This window comes from Heterocephalus glaber, unplaced genomic scaffold (genome assembly GCF_053883595.1).
Source record: "Heterocephalus glaber isolate CG9 unplaced genomic scaffold, H.glaber_assembly_v1.0 deba00001504, whole genome shotgun sequence".
Taxonomy (NCBI): Eukaryota; Metazoa; Chordata; class Mammalia; order Rodentia; family Bathyergidae; genus Heterocephalus; species Heterocephalus glaber.
The window spans coordinates 42,404,271-42,430,790 of record NW_028258324.1 but is presented as its reverse complement, the minus strand read 5'-3'; the positions used below and the strand labels follow the sequence as shown (position 1 = coordinate 42,430,790).

At 35.3% G+C, this 26,520-nt stretch overlaps 1 long non-coding RNA gene across 4 annotated transcripts in view; it reads right to left on the bottom strand.

The window, feature by feature from the left end:
* Positions 1–26,520, bottom strand: part of LOC106009238 (uncharacterized) — a 601,717-nt gene that overhangs the window by 266,585 nt on the left and 308,612 nt on the right. For all 4 annotated transcript variants that reach the window (XR_015440937.1, XR_015440935.1, XR_015440936.1 and 1 more), the window contains one exon: positions 22,260–22,492. This is a non-coding gene — a long non-coding RNA (uncharacterized LOC106009238). The remainder of the gene's footprint in view (positions 1–22,259; positions 22,493–26,520) is intronic.

Sequence of the window (26,520 nt, the reverse complement as noted above, 5' to 3'; positions counted from 1 at the left end):
TTCTAGTCCTGAAATATTACTGAACATGTCCTTTTTTTAATCTCATGACTTCTATTGCTGTTTTTTCATACATTGTTTTATATAACTGTAAAATGTTCATATAGTTGTATGTCTGTGATGCTTTTGCTTTGATATCAACCTTACTAGATGATACCAAGATCATGTCTTCTGACCTTTAGTGTTGCTCTATTATCCCATAACTTTGTCCATTTATTTCTGATATCTCTACATTGTATTATTTTTTATTTTTTTAAATTGAAGTTCATTGTTACATGTACATATTACATAATGTTTACATTTCTTGTGAGAAGTTGGTACATGCACATAACAAATCTTAATTCCTTGTCCATCTTTTCAAATTCTACTTTTTCAATTTTTGAAACATACCAATTTATATAGAATCACATTATTTTTCTTTATCATCCAGTTACAATTTTCTAGGTATCAATTTGCTCTTAAAAATTACTTTTCAGGGTGTGATGGTGCATACCTGACATCTCAGTACTTTGAGACCCAAGAGGATTTCAAGTTCAAGCCCACCTTGGGGTATGCAGTAACTTAGTAAGACCCTGTCTCAAAATAATAAAAAAGGGCTGGGTATATAGCACAGTGTGAAGACCCATGGGTTCGAATGTCAAAAACAGAAAAAAATTATACATCCATCGCTTGTTTAAAAATAATTTTGACTGAGCACCCGGAAGGAAGCTCCCTGCCTCCATCTCAGGCTCCCAGGGCAGTGAAGCTCAGCTGGACCCAGCACCCAGAAGGAAGTTCCCCCACTGCCATCCCAAGCTCCTAGGGCAGAGAAGGTGAGCTGCGTGGGCACCAGAAGCACCCCCCCCCCGTGGAAATGAGAAGACACATAAACAAGACTCAAAAATAGACTTCCAGATCACCTCCAGCAACCCCAAAGGGAAATGAGATGGAACAATCTGATACTCAATCACCTGGACTCTCTGAACTGGCAATAAAAGAGAATGGGAAAAATGAAATCAGAAATAATTACTCAGATAACAGCAAAGATTTTGCTCATGGTGCAAGACATGATTAATAAATCTAGAGAGGACACAGAAAAAAAAATAGAGGATCTGAGGAACATGATGGAATCCCAACATAGGAAACAAATGGAATCCATAAAACAGATACAAACAGATTTCCAAGAGATTAAAAACTCCATTGAAAGCCTTCATCAAAAAATATCTACACATAGGCATATTATAGTTAGGACTCCAGAAATCCAACAGAAGAACAAAATTCTACAAGCAGCGAGAGAAAAGAAACAAATCACATACAAAGGAAAGCCCATCAGAATCATAGCAGATTTCTCAATGCAAACCCTCAAGGCAAGAAGAGCTTGGAGTGACCTATTTCAAGCCCTAAAGGAAAACAGCCTCTAACCCAGATTGATGCACCCTGCAAAACTATCTTTCAAAATTGATGGAAAAATAAGATGCTTTCATGATAAAGAGCACCTCGGGAACATCATGAATACCAAACCGGCACTCCAAAAAATTTTAGACAATACCCTAGGAAAAGACAATGAGGATCACAACCCCAGGAAACCCAGCAGAATGAATCCATTGGGTGTGACAAATTAAATGCAAAGGGGGAGAATCCAACAAAAAGAAAAAGTCATGACAAGGCTTTTAAAACTTTTGACTTCATCTCCCTAATGAGTGTATAATTCAATCTTATTATTGTACTGATTAGTATTTTTCTGATTCTAGAGTTGCACACCTTTCCTTGTGCTATACTGGCTATTTATCATCTTATGTCTACATTTTAATTGGGTTGTCTATTAATGAGCTCTAATAATTCTTTATATATTCTGCTTATAGGTTATATGCATTGTAAATATGGTCAGTTTAAGGACAACTTTTCATTTTAATAAGATCATTTAAAGTTCTAAATTTTGATGGAATCTCATTTATCAATTTTTTTTTCTTTTATACATCATGTTTTTTGTATCCTAGGTAGTTCTTGCCTACCCTGAATTCATAAATATTTTCCCTTATAATTTCTTCTTAAAGTTTTATACTTTTAGGCTTTCTTATTTAGGTTTATAGATCCCTTAAAGTTATTTTCATGTATGGAAAAAAAGGGTTGAGGTTAATTTTTTATATACAGATACCAGGTGTTCTAGTGCCATTTGCTGAAGACACTATCTCTTCCTCGGCTCTTGAATTGAGTTTATATTCTATAAAATGCTAATGTTAAATAATCTTTCAAAACTCAGTGGACCATATATGTGTGGTTCTATTTCTAGATTCTCTGGTTTATTCCAATGATCTATATGTCTTTCCTTACACCAACACTGCCTTGATTACTGTAGCTTTAGAAGAAGTCTTAAAATAGGCTGCTAAATGTCTTCCAACACTGTTTTTGTTTTTGTTTCTGGCTTTTCTGGGTCCTTTGTACTCCTACATAACTTTTAAAGTTCAATATCCAGTTCTTCATTTATAGCAAGTATACACAGACCTGAATTTTTATATATACCTTGTGTTTTCTAATCCTGCTAAATTTAAGTACAAGTTCTAGGGGTTCCTAGAGATTTCTTAGTATTTTCTCTGTAGATGACCATTTCATCTACATATAAAGATTTTGCTTCTGCCATGCCAATCCTATCCTAGTTGTGTCATTTTATTGACAGACTATTTTGGTTTAGACCTATGTTTCAAAGTCTAATGGACAGATGAAGAGTAGGCATGTATACCCTTGTTCCCCACTTTAGGGAGAAAGCACTGTATCGTCTCCATTCTTAGAAGGAGTTTTTGTTGGAAGTATGGAGTACATGTCTTTGATCTGTTGAGAAGGTTCTGTTCTACTTCTAGTCTCCTGGTAGCTTTTACCATGAACAGCTGTAGAATTTAGTCCAATACTCTTTCTCCAACTAGTGACAGAATCATATGGCTTTCTCCTTTCCTGTGTTAAAATGATTACTTTTGGGAGTGGATCTTCCAATGCTGAACCAACACTGCCATCCCTATAACAAAACCACTTTCTACATACTGCCAAAAAAAAAAAATTAATAATAATTTTGACTTACACATATAGCACATGAGGAAATCTTAGTTATAATTCTTTTCACTTCTTTCTCACTTATCTTTTATTTTTCTAGTAGGGATTGAACTCAGGGTCTTGCTTATAGTAAGCACATGCTAAGCCATGGAGCTATATTCCCTAAGCCTAGATCTCAAGCCCCAACATATTCTCTTAACTTTGATAATAGTGTTGATTTGGTTCCTTACTGAGATAGTTTATTATATTTATATTTTGTGAGTATTATTTTCCAGAATGGTTTAAATTTAGCTCTTCTGTTAAGCAGACACAATTATTTTGATCTTTTGCTGTAGTGTCTGTTTTTACTACCAATTGGCCAATTTATTTTTTAGTTTATTTCTTCCAGAGGAGTCATTAGAATATATTTCTTGTGATATGGTTTGAAATTGTGCATGAGAAATAAAATATTAAAGGCAGTGAATGTAGATCAGTGGCACAGTGCTTCCTTAATATGGGCCCTGGGTTCAATTCCAGTACCTCAAGAAAACACTAAGTAAGCATAAATTACTCAGGGGTTTTTTTGCTTAAGAAATTGAAAAGAAATGGATACATGTGAGGTCCTATGTCCTTTATCCACTACAGGCATCTTTATCATTTTTTCTGACTGATTATATTTTTATCTTTCAACTCCAGGAAGTATAATAAACATTATTGGAGTTTTATCTATAGTCTGCCCACTTAGTCAATATATGGAAACTTTTATAACAATCTATATATTCAAGTTTTTGATAGTCTAAATATTTAAAAATTAACCAAATTCTGAAAATTTTTGCCATGTACTTTGTCTGAGTTACCTTTCTCACATTGCTGAGACAAAATACCCAACACCCAAAGTTAAAGGGGGAAAAGTTTGTTTAGTTCACAGTTTGTAGAGATTTCAAACCATAATCAGCTGGCTCCAAGGCAGGGTGATGTGGCAGACAGGTCTTACAGAGGAGAAACAGTTCATTATTTGTTTTGGTGTTTTTGAGGGTTCACTATGTGATCCAAGTTGGCATCGAACTTAGTCTCTTTGTCTCAGCCTCCAGATGGCTGATATTGCACGCATGAGTCACCATGCCTAGCTTCTTAGGTTTGTTTTTTGTTTGTTTCTTTTGTTTTTAATCACATAATTATTATCGTTGGATTTAATGGCCTTTTAGGTTTCCAGGTAGTTTTTAGCTTCTTCGTCAAAGACAAAGCTTTGTTTCTCATGGCTTTCTTGCAATTTTCATTGTTTAGGAATGATTTCAGAGAAAAGAAGTAAAGGCAATAAACATATTGTTATGCTAATATGAACCAGCAATAAATACTTAAAATTTTATTTTGTTGTTTTTTTTTTTTTGTCCATTGTCAACTGTGTATTTAGTCATTAACCCACCGAGAATGAGTTATAGGAAATTGAACAACATTATCACTGGTGTCAAGCTTTCACACAAACCTGATGCATTGCTCATGGGTCTGTTAAGTGTCTTCAGGATATGTGGATTATGTTTTCATAGGAAAACTCCTGACAACCTGGATACAGTATGACATTAGTCTGCCAAGATGGGGCTCATGGCTTCAGTTCATGATGAGAATATTCCTACCCTAACAATATAGACACATTAAAGGGAAAATGCTGGAAAAAGAAAAAAAATCTAGAAGAGGAGAATGAGGCATAGGGAAACAAACTAAGTAGAGCTAAAAGAAATTTTTTTTAGAAGAAAGATTATAAAAGGAGGCACTGAGTGAACTAGATCTTAAAGGATAGCTAAAAGCCTACTTGGGAAGATAAAGAGTGAAATTAGATGAGCAACAAGTAAAAGCCAAGGAGAATTAAGAAACCATGGTGTATGGATGTTCTGCTTAACACCCTCTCACAAACTTTGCAGCTTGAAAACAATATTTAAATTATCTTATAATTATATAGATAAAAAATCTAGATATAGCTCAGCTCAGTTTTCTGCCCAAAGTTTCACAGTCTTCATTCAGAATATCAGCCTGGCTGGATTCTTTTGTGGAGTTTAGATTCTGCATCCAAGATTTTGGGCAAAGTCAGTAGCCATTATATTACTGAAGTCTTCTGTAGTTTTGAGTAACCCTGACTTCTTCCAACTCTGATTTCTAAATGTTTTTATTATAAGGGCCCACCTACCCATGCAGAATGAAGCTATACCCTAAGATCTCACAAGGTACAAAGATAAATTGAAATGTTTTAAAGACTTAAATGCAAATCTTTAAACTACTAGAACATATAAAACAAATGGTTCAGTACACTGGAATGGGCAAAGGTTTTTGGACAAGATCCCCCAAAGCACAACAAACAAAACCAAACATAGATAAGTAGGATCACAGCAAAAGAAACAATCTGCTCAGTGAAAAAACCGCCTACAAAATTGAATATATTTGCAAAGTATACATCAACAAAGGATTTATAACTAAAATGTACATATGGAATTCCAAAAGCTCAATAGAAAATAATAATAATAATCACCTAGTTTCAAAATATACAATAGCTCAAAATAGACATGTTTTGAAGAAAACAGGCAAGTGACCAACAAGTACAAGAAAAAATTCCCTTATCATTAATTATTAAAGAAATACAAACCAAAACCATATAAGATAGCACCTCACTATAGTAAGACTTTTTATTACTAAAAAGACTAAAAATAACAATTGCTAGTAAAGATGAAAAGCAAAGGTAAAATTTGCAGTTTGTGGAGGTGTAAATTAGTATAGCCACTATGGAAAGCAGTATAGAACTTCTTCAAAATATTAAAAATAAAATGGTCATGTAATACCACAATTCCATTCTTGGTTATATATCCAAAGGAATTGAAATCACTATGTCAAAACAACATCTGCACTCCTATGTTTATTACTACAACATTCACAATACTAAAAAATGGAAAATGTCCGTCACCTGAAGAACGGATAAAGTAATGTGGTACATACATACAATATAATACTATTCAACTATTAAAAAAGAGTGGAATTCTGCCATTTTCAAGAACATGGATGAAAATGTGGATTACTATGTTAAGTGAAATAAATCAAGCACAGAAAGACAAGTACCGTGTGATCTCAGTCATTCATAATGTATTACAAAGTTGGTCTCAAGAAGTTCATAAAATGGTGGTTACCAGAGGTAAGAGAGAAAAAGAGGACAGGAGAATTTTGATCAGTATATATTAAGCAACTGATAAAAAAAAAGAAGCTGTAGGTATTATTGCACAGTGTAATGACTGTAGGTAACAATACCATAATATAAATTTCAAAACACTTGAAAGAATTTTGAAAATTTTCACCATAAAAAGGTACTAATTGAGGAAACACCTGAAATTATGCAGTGTATCCTTATATAAAACATTACATGATACCTCATCAGACAACTCACATTCATGGAAAAGGGATTATATATGGGATGCACACCAAGAAGTAGGAATCTAGTAAGCCAATTTGGAATTCTACCTACTTCTATGTATTGGAAGAAATTCAAGACTTTAGGTTTGACTAACATAAAGAATATAAAAAGATAAGCTAGCTAAATAGGTAGATGGTTACCATCTTAATTTAGGCTAGCATATAGAATGGAAAAGATAAGCTGGTTAAATAGGTAGATACTTACCATCCTGATTTCATAGGCAATAGGTCACTGGACAGATTTTAAAGTAGGTAAGATCTTTGCTGCACTAGAAGCAGTATGGAAAGTGAACTGTTAAAGTATGAACATGTATAAAGAAATATTTTGACAGATACTATTAACATTACTGGTAACAGCTAATAAATTAAAGCTTTGATTGTAAATTGAACGCAGAAAAGCTTACCTTTACATAATAAACAGATAAATTTATTAAGATGTATTCACCACCCATTCACCATCTACTATGTACCAAACACCATCCTAGCCACTGGGTCAGAAATAAGTAAAAAAACAAATCTTCTTTTTATGTAAAAGCAGAGAATAGATTAAAAACAAATAAACACATAAATAACCAAGGTAATTTTATATTTATTACTTGCATGATGAAAACTGGAAAGCATAATAAGCCAAAAAACCCGTGTTAAACTACTTTGGTATGAAATTAAATGAAATCCATATTTAAGTAACTTACATAAAAATGAGATTAGTCATTACATAAAAGTGAGATTTATCATCATATATAGAAATAAGATGAAAGTTCATGAAGTGCAAGTATAAGCTACTGTAAAGTGTAATTTAAATTCTGGTTCTCTCTTTTATTTCTGCCAACCTGAGAATGTTGTATGTTATCTTCAGGTTTTTACTCTTCTGGACACAAGGTGACCGCAGAACATCTTTGTAAAACAGTATTCAGTTGATTGTGAAAAAACTCAGACATCTTTGACACCCCTAAACCTTTTAAAACAAAGAATATTTCTCAGAATCCCATCAGAAAACTTTCTTTCATATGTCATTTACCAAATAGCAACAAATACACATTCCTCTATCAAATTACTCAAAGCTTGTTCAAAATATCATATCTGGTTTAGACAAATGTTTCTAAATTTCAAGCCAGTGATATTAGAATCTCTGTGAGCAAGGCTCTCGCATTGGTGGAAAATTGTGCAATTACACTAATAAAGATTGAAACATCATATTTAGATGAATAAGGCTGGAGCTCATATTCCCTGAACCACCTACATAGTCAAGGAAGCATACAAACTCGAAGTACTTATAGAAGTGAATAATAGTCAGAGTTGCCTCTTATGGAGAATGATGTTAGAATATTTTAGATAAGAAGATTAGGACTGGTATTTCCCAAGAAATGATGTATGAGCTGAAACCTAACGCTAACAAGGCAGCATGCCGGACCTGAGCAAAGCAGAGGAAACTGAAAAGCCCTAGGTTGAAAATGATCTTGCCATACTAGAAGATAGAAAAAAATTAATGTTAGGGAAGACGTGGAGTTCCTATAGTTATTGAAGGTCATGGTAAGTCTCTTAGCTTGGATTAAGGGCTATGGCATGCTGTCTCAAAGTATAAAGTATGGCTATAACATGATAGGACTTACATTTTCTTCTTATCACCAGCATGTCAAAGAATAAATCCCATAGAAGAATGAAACAAGGGAAATCTGTTAGCGACTTATTCAGTATAACCAATGATAGCACTGGAGAAAAATAACAACAAAACTACATTTCAAAAACAAACTTACAGATTTTACTGGTGAATTAGTTATAAGAGGTGAAAAAAGAAAGACATAAAAAGAAAGCATTCCACCTTTATTTAAGGCACTGAAAAATTGTGTAAATAGGATAGTGTGATTGGCTAGTGAAAAGCTAAATATAGATTTTTGTAAAAATAAAAATACAGAGAAAGACCTCAACAGTTATTGAAAGAAATAAGCACAACTAATGGCTATAAATATATAAGCATGAAAAGATAACACAAGATTCTAAGCTATTACAAAATCTAAAATATATGTTTTACATATATACAAATATGACAATATAAGTGCATACATGTAATGATATATGTGATATGTAGCATACATATTATATATATATATATATATATATATATATATATATATGTTTTAGATATGGAGGTCTCACTATCTTGCCCAAGCTGCCTTTGAATTCCTAGGCTCAAATGACCCTCCTGCCTCAGCTCCCTAAATAACTAAGATGACAGCGATAGCCACTGTGTCTAGCTGAATTATTATTTTTTATAAGTCCAAATAATAAACCTTGATGAATATCAAAGATAACAACAGTACATTTTATTTATTTATTTATTTTTCTTAAATTCTTTTATTGATATACTTTAGGTATACAACATTTACATCTCTCATTGATACCTCGTAGCTTTACGTGATGCATCTTGGTTCTTATTTTTTCCCCATTCCTAGCCCTCCCTTCACGCCCTCCACCCTTCCCTATTTACAAAGACTTTATTTCCATTTTTTCCATTTCTCATCATTTTTCCTTTCCCTTCTTTCCTTTCCCCTGCCCCTCCCACTACCCCTACCCCTTTGGACCTTTTCTTCCTATTTTGCATTATCAATTATTCATTCTAATCATTGGTACATTTTAGGTATACAATATAATGACATTCATCATTGGAAATTTGCACCTTTACATAGTCTCTCTTGGTTCTTATTTCTCACCCTTGCCCAGCCCTCCTGTCAACCCCTCCATTCCTCCTTATTTACAAAGATTTTGTTCGTATTTTTCCATTTTCAAATATTAATTCCATTCCCTTCTTTGCTTTCCCCTACTCCTCCCATTTTCTCTTCCCCTTTGCCCCTTTTCTTACTATTTCACATTACCGATTATACATTTTAGTCCTTATTTACACTTTCTCTGGTGTGAGAAACTATTTGATATTTATACATGTGTGTCCTATTTATTTCACTTAAGAGTATCTCCTCAATGTGCATCCATTTAGCTATAAATGTCTCTAATTTCTCATTTTTTATGGCTGAGTAGTACTCCATTTTATTAAAAAACCACATTTTCTTGATCCAGTCTCCAGTTGATGGGCATTTGGGCTGTTTCCAAGTTTTAGCTATCACAAACTGTGCTGCTATGAACATGAGTGCACATATATCATTGTGGTATGATTCTTTAAATTCTTTGGGGGAAGATACCCAGCTGTGGAATAGCAGGGTCAAATGGGACTTCCAGTTCTTTGAGGTATCTCCATACTGATTTCCACAGTGGTTGCACCAGTCTACACTCCCATCACCAGTGGAGCAGCGTTCCTCTTTCTCCACAGCCACACCAGCATTTGTTATTGCTTGATTTCATGATAGCAGCCATTCTTTCTGGAGTGAGGTGGAATCTCAGCATTGTTTTCATTTGCATCTCTCGAATGACTAGTGATGTTGAACATTTTTTCATGTATTTATTTGCTATTTCTACTTCTTTGTCTGAGAAATGTCTGTTCACTTCAGATGCCCATTTTCAGATTGGGCCTTTAAATTTAGGAGGTCTGATCTTTTTAAGTTCTTTATAGATTCAAGATAGTAGGCCTTTGTCTGAGGAAAAGAAGGTGAAGATTTTTTTCCCACATTGTGGGCTGTCTCTTAACACTGTTGGTGGTTTCTCTTGCTGTACAGAAGCTTTTTAATAAGAAGAGATCCCACTTGTTGATTGTGCTAGTTCACAGGCAACTGAGGTTTTGTTCATAAAGTATTTTCCTACACCAATATCTTCAAGAGTTCTACCTAACCTCTTTTCCAACTAGTTCAGAGTTTCTATTTTAATATTTAGATCTTTAATCCATTTCTATTTTAGTTTAGTGCATGGTGAGAGATACAGGTCTAGTTTTAATCTTTGGCAAGTTGAAGCTCAATTTTTCCAGCACCATTTATTAAAGAGGCTATCTTTCCTCCAGTGAGGGTGTTTGGCTCCTTCATTGAAGATGAGATGGCTGAGTGTGTCTGGCATTGTTTGTGCATCTTCTAATCTGTTCTACTTGTCCTCAGGTCTGTTTCTTTGGCAGTGCCATGCTGTTTTTATCACAGTAGCTTTGTAGTAGAGTTGCAGGTTGGGGATTGTGATACCCCCTGCCATGTCTCTGTTACCTAGAATTGCTTTTGCTATTTTGGGTCTCTTCTTGCTCCATATGAATTTTTGGATTGTTTTCTCGAGGTCTATGAAGTATTCTGCTGGGATATCAATTGGAATTGCATTAAATCTATATAGCAGTTTTGGAAGTATGACCACTTTCACTATATTAATCCTTCCTACCCAGGAGCAGGAGATGTCTGTCCATTTTCTGATATCATCTTCAATCTCTCTTTTCAGAGTGCCATAGTTTTCAGAGTAGAGGTCTTTGATTTCTTTCTTTAGGATGATTCCTAGGTATTTCAGTTTTTTGGATGCTATTGTGAAAGGAATTATTTGCCCTATTTCTCTCTCAGTGAGTCTGTCATTTGTGTAGAGGAAAGCTATTGATTTTTGTGTGTTGACCTTGTAACCAGCTACTTGACTGAATTTGGTTATTAAGTCTAGAAGACTTTTGGTGGAGTTCTTGGGGATCTTCTATATAAAATATCATGTCACCTGCAAATAATGACAATTTGACTTCTTCATTTGCTATCTTTATTCCTTTTATTTCTTTCTCTTGTCTAATTGCCATGGCTAATGTTTCTAGAACTATATTGAACAAGAGTGGTGAGAGTGGACATCCTTGTCTTGTTCCTGATTTTAGTGTGAAAGATTTTTCTTTTTGACCATTTGGTATGATATTGGCTAAAAGCAGTACATTTCGATGGAAGCTTCAAATCTAAAAAATATCTGGAAATTATCAAGAATTTTACCTGTTATCTGATAGAGAAAGCCATTTGTGAGGGAAATATTTATGAAAAACACTTCCTGAAGAGAAAATTACAGATGTATTCAGGTCCATTGAATCCATCATCTTCCTTTACAAGCACACTATAAAATATATATTATGCTTAACATCATGAAAATTAACAATGAAAAGCAAATCAGACTATACTTTGTATTCTTGACAGATTAACTAAACTCTGCAGTATAAGTTAACTACTACTAATGGAGACCACCTTGAGCAAGCTACAAATTCATAAATTGGCTTTTCATATGAAAAGTCTGAGTCTGCCTATTGGCCCACAATGGTTGCCCGAAGAGCCAGCAGTTCTTGTGGGAAAGTAACAACTCCCTACACCACTGGTCACAACAGAGGTCTCAGTGATCTGTGACACTATGACATCTTGGATGGCAAGACAATAGTGCATCTAAAGGAAACATAACTTATACAGGAAATCCCTATAGAGGCAAAAATTAATCCATGGGAAGAAACAAATTTCCCATTAATCAGTGATCTGGTCCTACTAGAATATCTTGTTCCTTGTTGCTAGGACCTTGCTCGCGTCAGTGCTCGTACCGTTCCCTGCACCACCTCTTACCCCTTCTAGAAGCTACATGTTCAATAAATAGTGGCAAGCTCCAATAAACAGTATCTTGGCCAGATAAGAGCTTTGACCATACTAGGCCCACCATTTGTGCATTAAGATCTTGTCATGTCTTTTTAAACCTGCCGCTATACCCTTGGTCAAGTGATTGGGGGTCTGATCAGCCTCCAGTATACTACCTTTAAGAAACTGTTAGGTGAAAGAAGAAAAATTTGCCAAAAGCTTGTTTCTCTGTCAGTAGATAACTTGGAAAAATTGTCTAATCACACAGTGGAAAGTACACATTTAAGCTACTGATACTGTTATAATATCTATGAATTATTAAGATGTAGTGAAAGAATATCTGTGAAATAACTACAATTGAACATCTAAAATGTACATGTCATGCTGATAGAGATATATAATAAATTTTCATAACATTGAAACAACAAATATATTCCAGAACCTTCTCTTCATAATATGTTTTATTTTAAGGAATAAAATGCCTACTACTTCATTCATTTATTGAGACTATTTATTAAATAACAATGTGTGTCACATATTGAACAAAGAATTTATGATCCAGTGAGGGAGAAACAAAAAATAAGCAAATCCACACACACAAAAAATAAGTCCTCAAATTGCAGAAAATATATTCCCATTATTTGAGGAAGTCACTTTTTTTTCTAGGTACATTGAGATGCAAACAATTTCTTACTTGAAGATTATATCATCTAGGGTTCCTAGAGTAGATATTATCCTCACTATACAGGATTACATTGTAAAGCAACGTTCAAAACTTGTTCATATAGCATGCCACAAAGCAGAGAAAAGCAAAAGCTATTCTGTAGGCAGATAAAAGCTTGTGATCCAAATATACCTAAACATTGCTTCCCAATCTTTCCCTACTACGATAACATTCATATTCATGAGGCAGTCCTATAAGTCAAATCTCTTAAGATTCTCAACTGGGAGAAAGATAAGTATGATATTGATGTGTAAAGGGTTGGAAATGGGATATTATCAAGATATCCAGTGAAGTTAACAGAGAAAAATCATTTTCTGTTTTTTCATATATTACTGTCTTGCAGTTAAAAGTCAGTGATATAAAATAAGTACTGTATCAATTTATCTCAATACTTCAGTGTCAACCTTAAAATTATATGAGCAGCAATGATAGTTACTATGCATCAAGCCCTACTTTGAGTGGCTAAATATATAATTCAATTATTCATGAAATCAACACATGAGAAAGCTGAGGTACAGGGAAGGTAAGTAGCATTTTATAAGTCACATAAAGAGTGTAATTTTAAAAACTGTAAACAGAAAAACAAAAACATAACTACAGTTTAAATATATTATTATTCAATTATTCCTTTATGAAAACTTTCATATGTAGTCCAGTTTCTTGCTCCAGCAGAAATTTAGTGATTCTTGTGATTATGCCCAAAAGAGATGGATAAAATGTGAATTCAATAAATCTCTAAAGGGCCGGGGTTTTAACTCAGTGGCATTGTGCCTGCCTTGAAAGTGCAAGATCCTGAGTTCAAGCCCTGGTATAAAAAAAAAAGAAAGAAAGACAGACAGACAGACAGACAGAAAGACAGACAGACAGACAGACAGACAGAAAGAAAGAAAGAAAGAAAGAAAGAAAGAAAGAAAGAAAGAAAGAAAGAAAGGAAGAAAAAAAATCCCTAAAACTACTATTTCTGATTAGTAGCAGTGAGCTAAGCCAATCTTTATGGGTTTACTGAAATATTTCAAATTGTGTCTTATACTTGAAGCACAAACATGATTTGTCCATTACAGCAACTGTACTGGTATTCTGATCAAGATATCAGCTACATCTTAAAAATATAAATGGTAGAGTTGTGCGGAAGACGCCAAATCACCCCGCGGCAGACAGGCAGGTCTGCCAATGCCCTACCGAGGTCCTGAGTCACACAGAACACCTCGAATCAGCTCTCTGCAGACAGGCAGGTCTGTGCACACCCTACAGAGGTCCTGAGTCACATGGAAGATGCCTAATCGGGCCGCTACAGACAGGCAGATCTGCCCACGCCCTACCGAGGTCCCCAGTCACACAGAATATACCGAATCAGCCCGCTGCACACAGGGAGGTCTGCGCATGCCCTAAGGAGGTCCTGAGTCACACAGAAGACACCGAATCACCCTGCTGCAGACAGGCAGCCACCTGGTTCCACACTACAAAGACACAGAGGACACCAGATCATCAGACCAAGGTACTGAGTCACCCTGTTCCCAGCCCAGAGGTAGGGGCTTCTGAGCCTTTGTCCCATTGCTCCTGGTCCAGAGGAAGGAGCTTCCTGGTCACCATCCCTCCCGCTGCTCCCAGCCCAGAGGAAAGGGCTTTTGGGCCACCTTCTGTCCCACTGCTCCTGGCACAGAGGAAGGGGTTTCCTGGCCAAAGTCCCTCCCACTGCTCCCAGCCCACAGGAAAGGGCTTTTGGGTCACCATCCCTACCACTGCTCCCGGCCACTGTCCCATCTCACCCAGCTCAGAGGAAGTAATCCATGCAGGCACTAACAGCCCCCTGGCCCAAGTCAAAATGAGAAAACACATAAATAAGTCTCAAAACCAGACTTCCAGATCACCTACAGCAACCCCAAAGGGAAATGAGATGGAACACTCTGATACTCAACCACTTGGACCCACTGAATTGGCAACAAAAGGGGATCTGGAAAAAATGAAATCAGAAATAATTTCTCAGATAACAGGAGAAATTGTGCCCCTAGTGCAAGACATGATTAATAAATCTAGAGAGGAACTCAGGACACAATATCCTAGGAACAGACATTGAGGATCACAGCACCAGGAAGCAAAGCAGAATGAAGCCATCCAGCATGAAAAGAAATTAAATGTAAAGGGGGAGAACCCAACAAAAAGAAAAACTCATGGCAATGACAAGTCAATACGTTTCAGTTATAACCATCAACGTTAATGGTCTCAATTCACCAATCAAAAGAAATAGACTGGTAGAATGGGTCAAGAAGCAAAATCCAACAATATGCTGCATACAAGAAACATGCTTAATTCAAAAGGAAACTCATAGACTGAAAGTTAAATGGTGGAAAACAATACTCCATGCTACAGGGAACCCCCCAAAAAGCAGGAGAAGCTATCCTCTTGGCCGATCAAGTAGATTTCAAACTAACACTGATTAAGAGAGACAGAAAAGGACACTACATCCTTGTAAAGGGAAGAATCCAACAGGAAGAGATAACAATCATAAATATCTATGCACCAAACACTATTGTGCCCAACTATATAAAACAAATATTAACTGACATGAAAAGTCATATATGCACTAATGTAATTGTAGTGGGGGACCTCAACACCCCACTGTCACAAATAGATAGATCAACTAGACAAAAAATAAGTAATGAAATACTAGAACTCAATCAAACTCTTGAACAAATGAACTTAACAGATGTTTACAGAGCCTTCCACCCCACAAAATCAGAATACACATTCTTCTCAGCTGCACATGGGTCTTTCTCCAAAACAGACCACATACTCACACATAGAACATGTTTAAGTAAGTGCAAAGGAATTGAAATTATCCCCTGTATATTATCAGACCATAGTGCTATGAAATTGGAGATCCATAGCAAAAGAAACTCAAAAAATTTCATAAACACATGGAAATTGAACAACACACTTCTGAAAAACCAGTGGATCACAGAGAAAATGAAAGAAGAAATCTGACAGTTCCTTCAATTAAATGACAATGACAATACAACATATAGGAATCTATGGGACACAATGAAAGCAGTCTTACAAGGGAAATTCATAGCAGTAAATATGCATATTAGGAAAACTGAATGAGCCCAATTAAACGACCTGATGCTGAACCTCAAGCTTCTAGAAAAAGAAGAGCAGGACAACCCCAAAGCTCATACAAGGGAGGAAATTATAAAGATCAGAGGAGAAATCAATGCAATGGAGACTAAGAGAACAATTCAAAAAAAATCAATGAAGCCAAGATGTGGTTCTTCGAAAGAATCATTAAAATTGACAAACCTTTAGCCAACCTTGTCAGAAAAAGAAAAAAAAGGCCCAAATCCATGCAATTAGGAATGAAAAGGGTGAAATTACAACAGACCCACCAGAAATCCAGAGGATCATCAATACCTACTTCCAGAACCTATACACCAATAAGATGGACAACACAGAAGAAATGGACAGATTCCTAGATACATATGAATTACTAAAGTTGAACGAAGAAGACCTAAAAATTCTGAACAACCCAATATCAACCAATGAAATTGAAAAAGTAATTAAAAACTTATCAACGAAGAAAAGCCTGGGTCCTGATGGCTTCACTGCTGAATTCTACAAGACATTTAGAGAGGAACTGCTGCCACTACTGTTTAAACTCTTCAGTGAAATTGAAAGGGAAGCAATACTCCCAAATTCATTCCTGGAAGCAAGCATCACCTTGATCCCCAAAGCAGAAAAAGACCCAACTGAAAAAGAGAACTATAGGCTAATCTCACTAATGAACATAGATGCAAAAATCCTTAATAAGATAATGGCAAACAGAATGCAGAAGATCATCAAGAAGATCATACATCCTGATCAAGTGGGATTCATCCCAGGGATGCAGAGATGGTTCAATATACGAAAATCAATCAATGTAATACACTATATCAATAGAGCCAAGGACAAAAACCATATGATTATCTCCATAGATGCAGAAAAAGCATTTGACAAAATCCAACATGCATTTATGATAAAAACCCTACAAAAAATTGGAATAGATTGTCTCTACCTCAAACTGATAGAAGCCATCTATGAAAAACCAACAGCTAATATCATACTAAATGGTCAAAAACTGAAATCCTTCACACTAAAATCAGGAACAAGACAAGGATGTCCACTCTCACCACTCTTGTTCAATATAGTTCTAGAAACATTAGCCACAACAATTAGACAATAGAAAGAAATAAAAGGAATAAAGATAGGTAATGAAGAAGTCAAATTGTCATTATTTGCAAATGACATGATATTCTATAGAGAAGACCCCCAAGAATTCCACCAAAATTCTTCTGGACTTAATAACCAAATTCAGTCAAGTAGCTGGTTACAAAGTCAACACACAAAAATCAGTAGCTTTCCTCTACACAAATGACAGACTCACTGAGAGAGAAATAGGGCAAATAATTCCTTTCACAATAGCATCCAAAAAACTGAAGTACCTAGGAATCATCCCAACAAAATATATTAAAGACCTCTTTCCTGAAAACTATGGCACTCTGAAAAGAGAGATTGAAGATGATATCAGAAAATGGACAGACATCTCCTGCTCCTGGGTAGGAAGGATTAATATAATGAAAATGGTCATACTTCCAAAACTGCTGTATAGATTTAATGCAATTCCAATTGAGATCCCAGCAGCATACTTCATAGACCTCAAGAAAACAATCCAAAAATTCATTTGGAGAAAGAAGAGACCCAGAATAGAAAAACAATTCTTGGTAACAGAGAAGTGGCAGGGGTATCTCGATCCCCAACCTGCAACTCTACTACAAAGCTACTGTGATAAAAACAGCATGGTACTGGCAAACAAACAGACTTGAGGACCAGTGGAACAGATTAGGAGATGTAGAAACAATGCCAGATGCACTCAGCCATCTCATCTTCGACAAAGGACCCAAACACCCTCACTGGAGGAAAGATAGCCTCTTTAATAAATGGTGCTGGAAAAATTGAGCTTCAACTTGCCAAAGATTAAAACTAGACCTGTATCTCTCACCATGCACTAAACTAAAATCAAAATGGATTAATGATCTAAATATTAAAATAGAAACTCTGAACCAGTTAAACAGAAGTTAGGTAGAACCTTTGAAGACATAGATGTAGGAAAAGATTTTATGAATAAAACCTCAGTTGCCCGTGAATGAGCACAAACAATCAACAAATGGGATCTCTTCTTATAACAAGGCTTTTGCATAGCAAGAGAAGCCACCAGCAGTGTGAAGAGACAACCCACAATGTGGGAAAAAATCTTCACCTGCTCTTCCTCAGACAAAGGTCTACTATCTCGAATCTATAAAGAACTTAAAAAGATCAGACCTCCCAAATTTAAAGACCCAATCCAAAAATGGGCATCTGAAATGAACAGACATTTCTCAGACAAAGAAGTAGAAATAGCAAATAAATACATGAAAAAATGTTCAACATCATTGGTCATTCGAGAGATGCAAATGAAAACAGAGCTGAGATTCCACTTCACTCCAGAAAGAATGGCTGCTATCATGAAATCAAGCAATAACAAATGCTGGCGGGGCTGTGGGGAAAGAGGAACCCTGCTCCACTGCTGGTGGGAGTGTAGACTGGTGCAACCACTGTGGAAATCAGTATGGAGATACCTCAAAGAACTAGGACTGGAAGTCCCATATGACCCTGCTATTCCACTGCTGGGGAGCTTCCCCAATGAATTAAAAGAATCATACCACAGTGATATATGTGCACCCATGTTCATAGCAGCACAGTTTGTAATAGCTAAAACTGGAAAACAGCCCAAATGCCCATCAACTGGAGACTGGATGAAGAAAATGTGTGTGTTTTTTTATAAAATGGAGTACTACTCAGCCATAAAAAATGAGAAATTAGAGACATTTATAGCTATGTGGATGCACATTGAGGCAATACTGTTAAGTGAAATAAATAAGACACACATGTGTAAATACTGAATAGTTTCTCTGGTGTGAGAAAGTGAAAGTGTCAATTAGGACTAAATGTATAATAGGTAATGTGAAATAGGAAGAAAAGGGCCAAAGGGGAAGGAAGTGGGAGGTCTAGGGGAAAGGATAGAAGGGAATGGGATTAATATGAGAAAATGGAAAAATAGGAACAAAATCTTTGTAACTAGGCAGGACTGGAGGGGTTGAAGGGAGGGCTGGGCAAGGGTGAAAAAGAAGAACCAAGAGAGACTATGTAAAGGTGCAAATTTCCAATGATGAATGTCATTATATTGTATACCTAAAATGTACCGATGATTAGAATGAATAATTGATAAAATAGGAAGAAAGGGTCCAAAGGGGTAAGGGTAGTGGGAGGGTCAGGGGAAAGGAAAGAAGGGAAAGGAAAAAATGATGAGAAATGGAAAAAATGGAAATAAAGTCTTTGTAAATAGGGAAGGGTGGAGGACGTGAAGGGAGGGCTAGGAATGGGGAAACAATAAGAACCAAGATGCATTATGTAAAGGTCCAATTGCCAATGAAAAATGTAATTGTGTTGTATACCTACAATGTACCAATAAAAGAATTTAAAACAAAAAATTATATAAATGCTAAAAAAAAGAAAAAGAAAAAAATATATATATAAATGCTAACAAAAAGGAAAATAAAAGGAATCCAAAAATAAAGCAAAGTATTAGAAGTCTCACTCACATCCTACTTTATTTCTTATGTATCTAGGAACCTCTCCATTTCTTCTGTGTTTTCCATTTTATTAGAGTACAGGTTGTTGAAGTAGGTATGATGATCCTCTGGATTTCTGCTGCATCTGTTGTGACTTTACTTTTTTCATTCCTTATTGCATGAACATGAGTCTTTTCTCTCCTTTTTTGATAAAGTTGGCTAAGGGTTTATCAGTTTTATTTATTCTCTCAAAAAACCAACTCTTTGATTCATTAATTTTTTGTATTGTTCTTTTAGTCTCCATTTCACTGATTTCTGCTCAGATCTTTATAATTTCCTCCCTTGTATGAGCTTTGGGTTTGTCTTACTCTTCTTTTTCTAGGAGCTTAAGGTTCAGCATTAGGGTTTTTTTGAGCTCACTCTGTTTTCCTAATATGAGTATTTATTGCTATGAATTTCCCTCATAGAACTGCTTTCATTGTGTTCCATAGATTCCTGTATGTTGTATTGGCATTATCTTTTAATTGTAGAAACTGTCTAATTTCATCTTTAATTTCCTCTGTGACTCATTTGTTGTTCAGGAGGATGTTACTCAATTTCCATGTGCTTGTGCAGTTCTTGCAGTTTCTTATGCTATTGATCTCCAGTTTAATTACACTATGATCTGATAATATACATGGAATAACTTCTACTCCTTTGCATTTACTTAAACATGTTCTATGAGGTAGCATGTCATCTATTTTGGAGAATGACCTGTGTGCAGGTGAAAAGAATGTATATTCTGATTTTGTGGGGTGGAACACTCTGTGGACATCTATTAACTTCATTTCTTCAAAAGCTTGGTTCAGTTCTATTATTTCATTGTTGATATTTTATCTAAATGATCTGTCTATTTGTGACAGCAGGGTATGGAGGTCCCCCACTACAATTGTATTAGTGCTTTTTTGGTTTTTCATGTCCATTAATATTTGTTTTGTATATTTGGGGGATTAGTATTTAGTGCATATATATTTATGATTGTCATCTCTTCCCCTTGGATTGTTCCCTTTACAAGGATGTAGTGTCCTTCTTTGTCTCTCTTAATTAGTTTTGGTTTCAAATCTATTTTTCTGCAAATAAGATAGCTACCCCCACTTTTTTCTGGGGTACTGTCATGTGGAGAACTGTTTTCCATCCTTTTACATTCAGTCCATGAATTTTTTTGTGAACTAAATGGGTTTTTTGTATACAGCATGTTGTTAGATTTTGTTTCTTAATCCATTCTGCCAGTCAATTTCTTTTGATTGGTGAGTTGAGGTCATTAACATTGATGGTTATAACTGATATGTATTGGCTTTTCCTTGTCATGATATTTTCCTGTTGTTGGCCCTTTTATTTCTTATTTTCTCCCCCTCTCCCTTTAATTTCTTGCCTTGCCTGGTGGATTTGCTTTGTTAGGCCTAATGGAGTTGTGACCTTCATTTTCTTTTTCTAGGATTTTGAATTTAGAATTGTTTGGAGTGTTTCTTTGGTATTGATGAAAATTCTCGGTGTTCTTTGTCGTGGAAGTATCTTATTTCCCCATCAATTTTGAAAGATAATTTTGCAGGATACATCAGTCTAGGTTGGAGGTTGTGTTCTTTTAGGGCTTGAAATACCTCACTCCAGGCTCTCCTGGACATGAGGGTTTGTGTTGAAAGGTCTTCTGTGATTCTGATGGGCTTCCCCTTGTGTGTGATTTGTTTCTTTTCTCTAACTGCTTATAGTATTTTGTTCTTCTGTTGGGTTTCAGGGATCTTTATTATATGTCTAGGTGTAGAATTTTTTTTTTTTATCATGGCTAGTTGGTGTCCTATATGCCTCACTGATCTGTATGTCAAATTCTTTCACTCTGTTATGGAAGTTTTCTGTCATTAATTCTATGAACAGGTTTTTTTATGTCATTTGTACTTTCTCCTGATTTTTCATGGATTCCTATCAGTCTTATGTTACTCTTTGCATCATCTAGGACCTGCTGGATCAATTTCTCATGGTCCCTTACTATTTTTAAAAGCCTACTTTGTTTCTTAACTTGAATCAGACGTATCTGGGACTCGTAGTGCTTAAATTCATAGACCCATCAGGAGCATTGCCATCTCTGGGGTGGTTATCATATCTATAGAAACCATTCAGAAGTATGTTGAGAAATAAATTATACAACATGAATATATAAACATTTGTGAATGAATCTGGCATACATAAATGCTCAAGAAGCAATATTCATCTATTTTATTAATCTAAATGTTAATCAGAAATAGATTATTGTTTTCTGGAGGTTTTTGTTGTTTTTGCTAAGCAATTTGAGGTATTCCTTAAAAGAGTATTGAGGTATTCCTTAAAAGAAAATGTAAATTGTAATTGAGTAGTCTACAAGTTTTTAACTTTAAACTTTTTCTATATTATTTATGGATATAAAAACTTACATAACATACCAGTACATTGACACATACACACACCCATATATGCACACACATTCACACATACCTACACATGGAGAAATGCTTCAGGCATATCTGGGGTTTTTTTCCCCATAGGCATATCTGTTTTAATGTATCTTGCCTTTTTATGCTCCTTCCAAACTCTGAAATATTGATAAATTGTATTCTGCCTATTGCAGTTTGACTGTACTTGATTACATTCTTTCAAAACAAAACTTTAAAAAGATTATTACTGGACAAATCTGATGAGAATGTTCTGCTAGTAGTTTGATGGCAGGGTATCACAACACCTATTTGTGATTTCATATGATACATACCATTTCCAAAGAATATACAGCAGAGGTCTCTCAGCCTTTTTGACATCAGGGACCAGTTTTGTTGAAGGTAATTTTTCCAAGGACTGGATGTAGACTGATTTGGGGATGATTTAAGCAAGTCACATTCATTTCACACTTTATTTCTATTATTATTGAATTGTGGTATATAATAAAATAACTATGCAACTCACCATAATCCATGATAAGTGGGAGTTCTGAGCTTGGCTTTCCTGAAACCAGGTCCTAGAGGTGATGGGCAACAGTAACATCCAAAGTGTGTTTCTTATGGCCAATTATTCTATAATCATGTTCTGGCTGCTTTCAATGCAGAACACCTTGCTTCATCAAGACAGGATGCTGGCAACGGAAGCAAGCTCTTCTGTGCTTTCATAGCACTCTCAGGATATTCCAACTTGACTTTAATCTGGAACATAGAAAGATTTTAAGTTGTCTCAAACATATTTTTAAGGCAACCATCATTTGTGATTTCAAGAAGTTCATCCTCTTCTAGCACAGTCAAAGTTGGTACACCTGGCTTATTCACAAATGAGTTGTGAATCCATTCCTTATGAGTTTGAGGTTCTTTGTGGCTACAAATAAATGTTAAAGTCTTCTGAAAGCTGAGATAGGTGATCGTGCACCAGCAGGGAGAAAGAAAACCCTTGCTCAGTCTTTTTTAAAATCTGTTACTTTGCTAATTTATAAAACATATCAGAAATGCCAATGTTCATGTATTGCTTTCCTAAATTCAGTTTGGCTTTGAATGCTTCCACTTTATCTATCAACTTGAACACAGTTGCATTCTCTCTTGAAATGACAGATTGAGTTGATTGAGATGATTGTGCCACACAAGTAAGCACATTTTCAATCCATTCTGAGTCATTGAAATGTGCTGTCAATGAAGACTTTTTCTAAATGAAATCTTGGAGTAACTCTCAAAACACAAAAACTTTGGCCAGTGATCTACCTTTAGAAAGCCATCTCACTTCTGTGTACATCTTAGAGAAAACAGGCATGCTTTGGATCAATCTCCTCATAGAATTGCCCAGACAGATGAGAATTAAGACCATGTACAGTACTTTAATGATATTGATAATTTTAGTCACATCTGGCAAAATGTTTTAAGGTCAGGTGATATATTTTAGCTAGCTAGTGTTTCTCTATGTGTATACCACATTCAGATATGCCCTCTTTGACCCAAGTAGTAAAGTCAGAAAGATGTCTAGTCATGGCATATACTCCATCCAGGCATATACCAACATAAAACGACCAATTCTATTTCCTTATATGCAATCATTCAAACATCTGAATACTTCTGTAGATGTGGTGTTGATTTAAGTGCACATAACAGATCTTAATCCACATACATATAAAAAACGTATCACATAAAAAAAGCATTGTTTGTTGACACAGTTAGACTTGTAACTTGGAGTGCATACCATTATTTCTTATTAGTGCACTCTAAAAATTGTGCCTCAGTATCCTTTGTTATTTCATAAGTTCATCTAGTATGGTGCTAACCAAAATAAAAACACATGCCATCTTTTGAAGTGCAGCCTTTCATAAAATCTCATGGCAAAAAATTTTAGCAACCTGTAGGATCAATTATTCACCAGTACCCAGAGTTTCTTAACTTTAGCAGTGTGGTTAGCCACTAATCTTGATGGTCTCAGTAATGATATCTGATGAATTTGAGGTCCTTTAATAATTGCTTCTGTTCTCCCTGTTTATAATTTTTCCTCTGGAAACTTTCAAAGTCTTTCCTTTTAATGCAGAGTGCTTGTTCCCCATATAAGGAAGCAATTTTGAAGGATCCATGGCTTTGTTGAACAAGTAGTCATTGCTTATTATACAAACCAGACCTAAAGAATGTGAATTACTTATTGCAATAAAGATAATTTAAGCAGAACTCAATGTTTTCTTTTAAGTTCCACTTTCTCTTTGTTGTCAATCATAAAGACTTCTGCTCTCTCACCATTTGGGTCTTTCCCCTTATTCCAATTGCATTGATTTCTTTTAATTATTCATTTTGTCTATGGTTAGCTTTTGGGCTTAACAGAACTGTGACTGACTGCAAGTGTGCAATATAGGAAACAGGTACGGACAGAAGTGGTAGTAGGTGAGCCATATATGGACAAAAATAAATGCTTATGACTTAAAGCCTACCACCAGATGGACCTGTACAACTGAAGTACAGCAAGATACCTGCCACCATAAAATCTGCCATCAAATGAAGTTTGTTACTTGCCACTTATGAATAAGGTTTTGATAAGAGTCTGCAAGCAATTGATTTATTATGGTCTCTTTGCAGTCAAACTTCTCTGCTAATGTTAATCTGCATTTCCAGCTAATCCCCAGTGATAGCATCCCTGCCTCAGCTGCACCTCAGGCCATCAGGCCTTAGGTTCTCATAAGGAGCTCATGACCCAGATCCTTCACATGCACAGTTCACAATAGGGTTGGCTTTCCTATGAGACTCTTAAAATGAAACTGCTTTTGACAGGAAGCAGCTCTCAGGTGGTAATGTGACTGATTTGGAGCCACTAAATATAAATGAGGTTTCACTTACTGACCTGCCACTCACCTCCTGCTGGGTCACCCAGGTCCGAACAGGCCTCAGACCAATATAAGTAGATGGACCCCAAACCAGACCATTACTAGTATATGAACTAGTATGTTCTCACCACTTCCTAGAGACAATGATTCCATGTCTGTTGTGCTTTCCAAGAGCTCTTCCAATGGTGAGAACTTAAAGCCCATTAAGAGAAAATAACAAGATAGAAAGAAAAGGATAATTCAAAGAAGTTGTTTCCAGGGATCTTCCAATATCTTCTTCAGCATTTCTTTTAGTTCAACAATAATAATTTTACAATTCAATAAAATTATTTCATACATTTCATGCATTATCAGTAACTGATTTTTGATGTTTAAGTTTACAATGACAACGCTGTTTCTAATCACAAAAGTCAATCATAGCAATCATTTATAATACACTCAATAAAATACCCATTCTTTGAAAATATTATGTGAATGCTGCATATATAAGGCATCTATAATTTACTCTGTGCTCTAGACTACAATGTAGGTAAGGAGTTCACAGTCCAATTAAGAAAACAAAAGCAAAATAAATTTGATTTCTATGGGCACATAATAAATTATATGACTCACATTACCAAAACTTCTGTTAGTAATAGCTTAAATTTGACATATTCAATTCCCACTATATATAATGTAAAAGATAATTTTTTTCAGTGCTCTACATTTCTGCTTTGTGTTCACTCAAAATATCATGCCTCATTGTTGCCTGTTTCTTACACTGACTTGGCCCTCAAACCAACATACAAATTCTACTTCTTTTATTCTGATTTCCATTTAAGTGTTCTTTGTATTTTCAACTGAATCTCAAAAATTCACAGGTTCTTCTTCATTGCAAGACAATTTTCTGCATTAGTCTTTTGTATCAGATACAAAATGATGCAATCAAAGAAATAAAAGTAGAACTGGTTGATACAAAGGGAAAAATAAGTGCTATATTTAGTGCTCTTTGTTGTTATGGTTGATGTTTTTCAGATTCAAATGACTTACAGGTCATCATACCAGTAAGTTTGCTATTGACAACAAATTAAGTGTTGCCACTTGAAGTTTGAGGACCCAATTTGAAAGATTTCAGTAAACCTAGGAGTGTGGGCTTAGCTCATTAGTAAAATTGTGTTTCTACAATAAAACTGTGATTAAAAACAAAGAGATCAACAGGCAGCATTCCTTTCAGCACCTATATATATATTTTAATGACAGTTAAGTTGTAATTAAGAGTCAACAATTTTTGTTAGTGGAACCTGATCAGAAAATTAAATATTTATCATCAATTGCCCAAAATTCATCCAAATTATTAAGGATAGATATGTTGGTTTCTTATGAATTATTCCTAAAATAGTATTGTGTTGCTAATATCTGACTAAATGATATGAAATATAAATATGTTCAAGAATATGGACATGAATAAAATGAGTCACAGCCACAAGAATAAAAATGATTCAGTGGATAACCAAGTAGTACACTAGTACTCACAGGTTTTCTGATGGTCATGAAGCAACAGTCATATGTCACACTTCAATGAAAATGATTGCAATCAGAATAACACGCAATTCAGTTCTCTCTGATCAAATGATGACAATGAGTGGCAAATTATAACAGATTTCAGTGTGTAGCTTTAGACAATGCCTGTCTCCACTCCTGTTCTTGCATGTAACTACATTCACATTTTGAAATATTTTCCTTTTATGGCTATTTATCTTACAAATGATATTTTAATAGAGGACTGTTACATTAGTAAACAGACTGGTCTTGCTGACACATCTTTCCTTCTAAAATGTACTTCAGCTGAATTCTAACAAAACCATTTTGAATGCAAAAGGGATGCTTCTCAAGCCAGATGGTTTATCTAATAGGAAT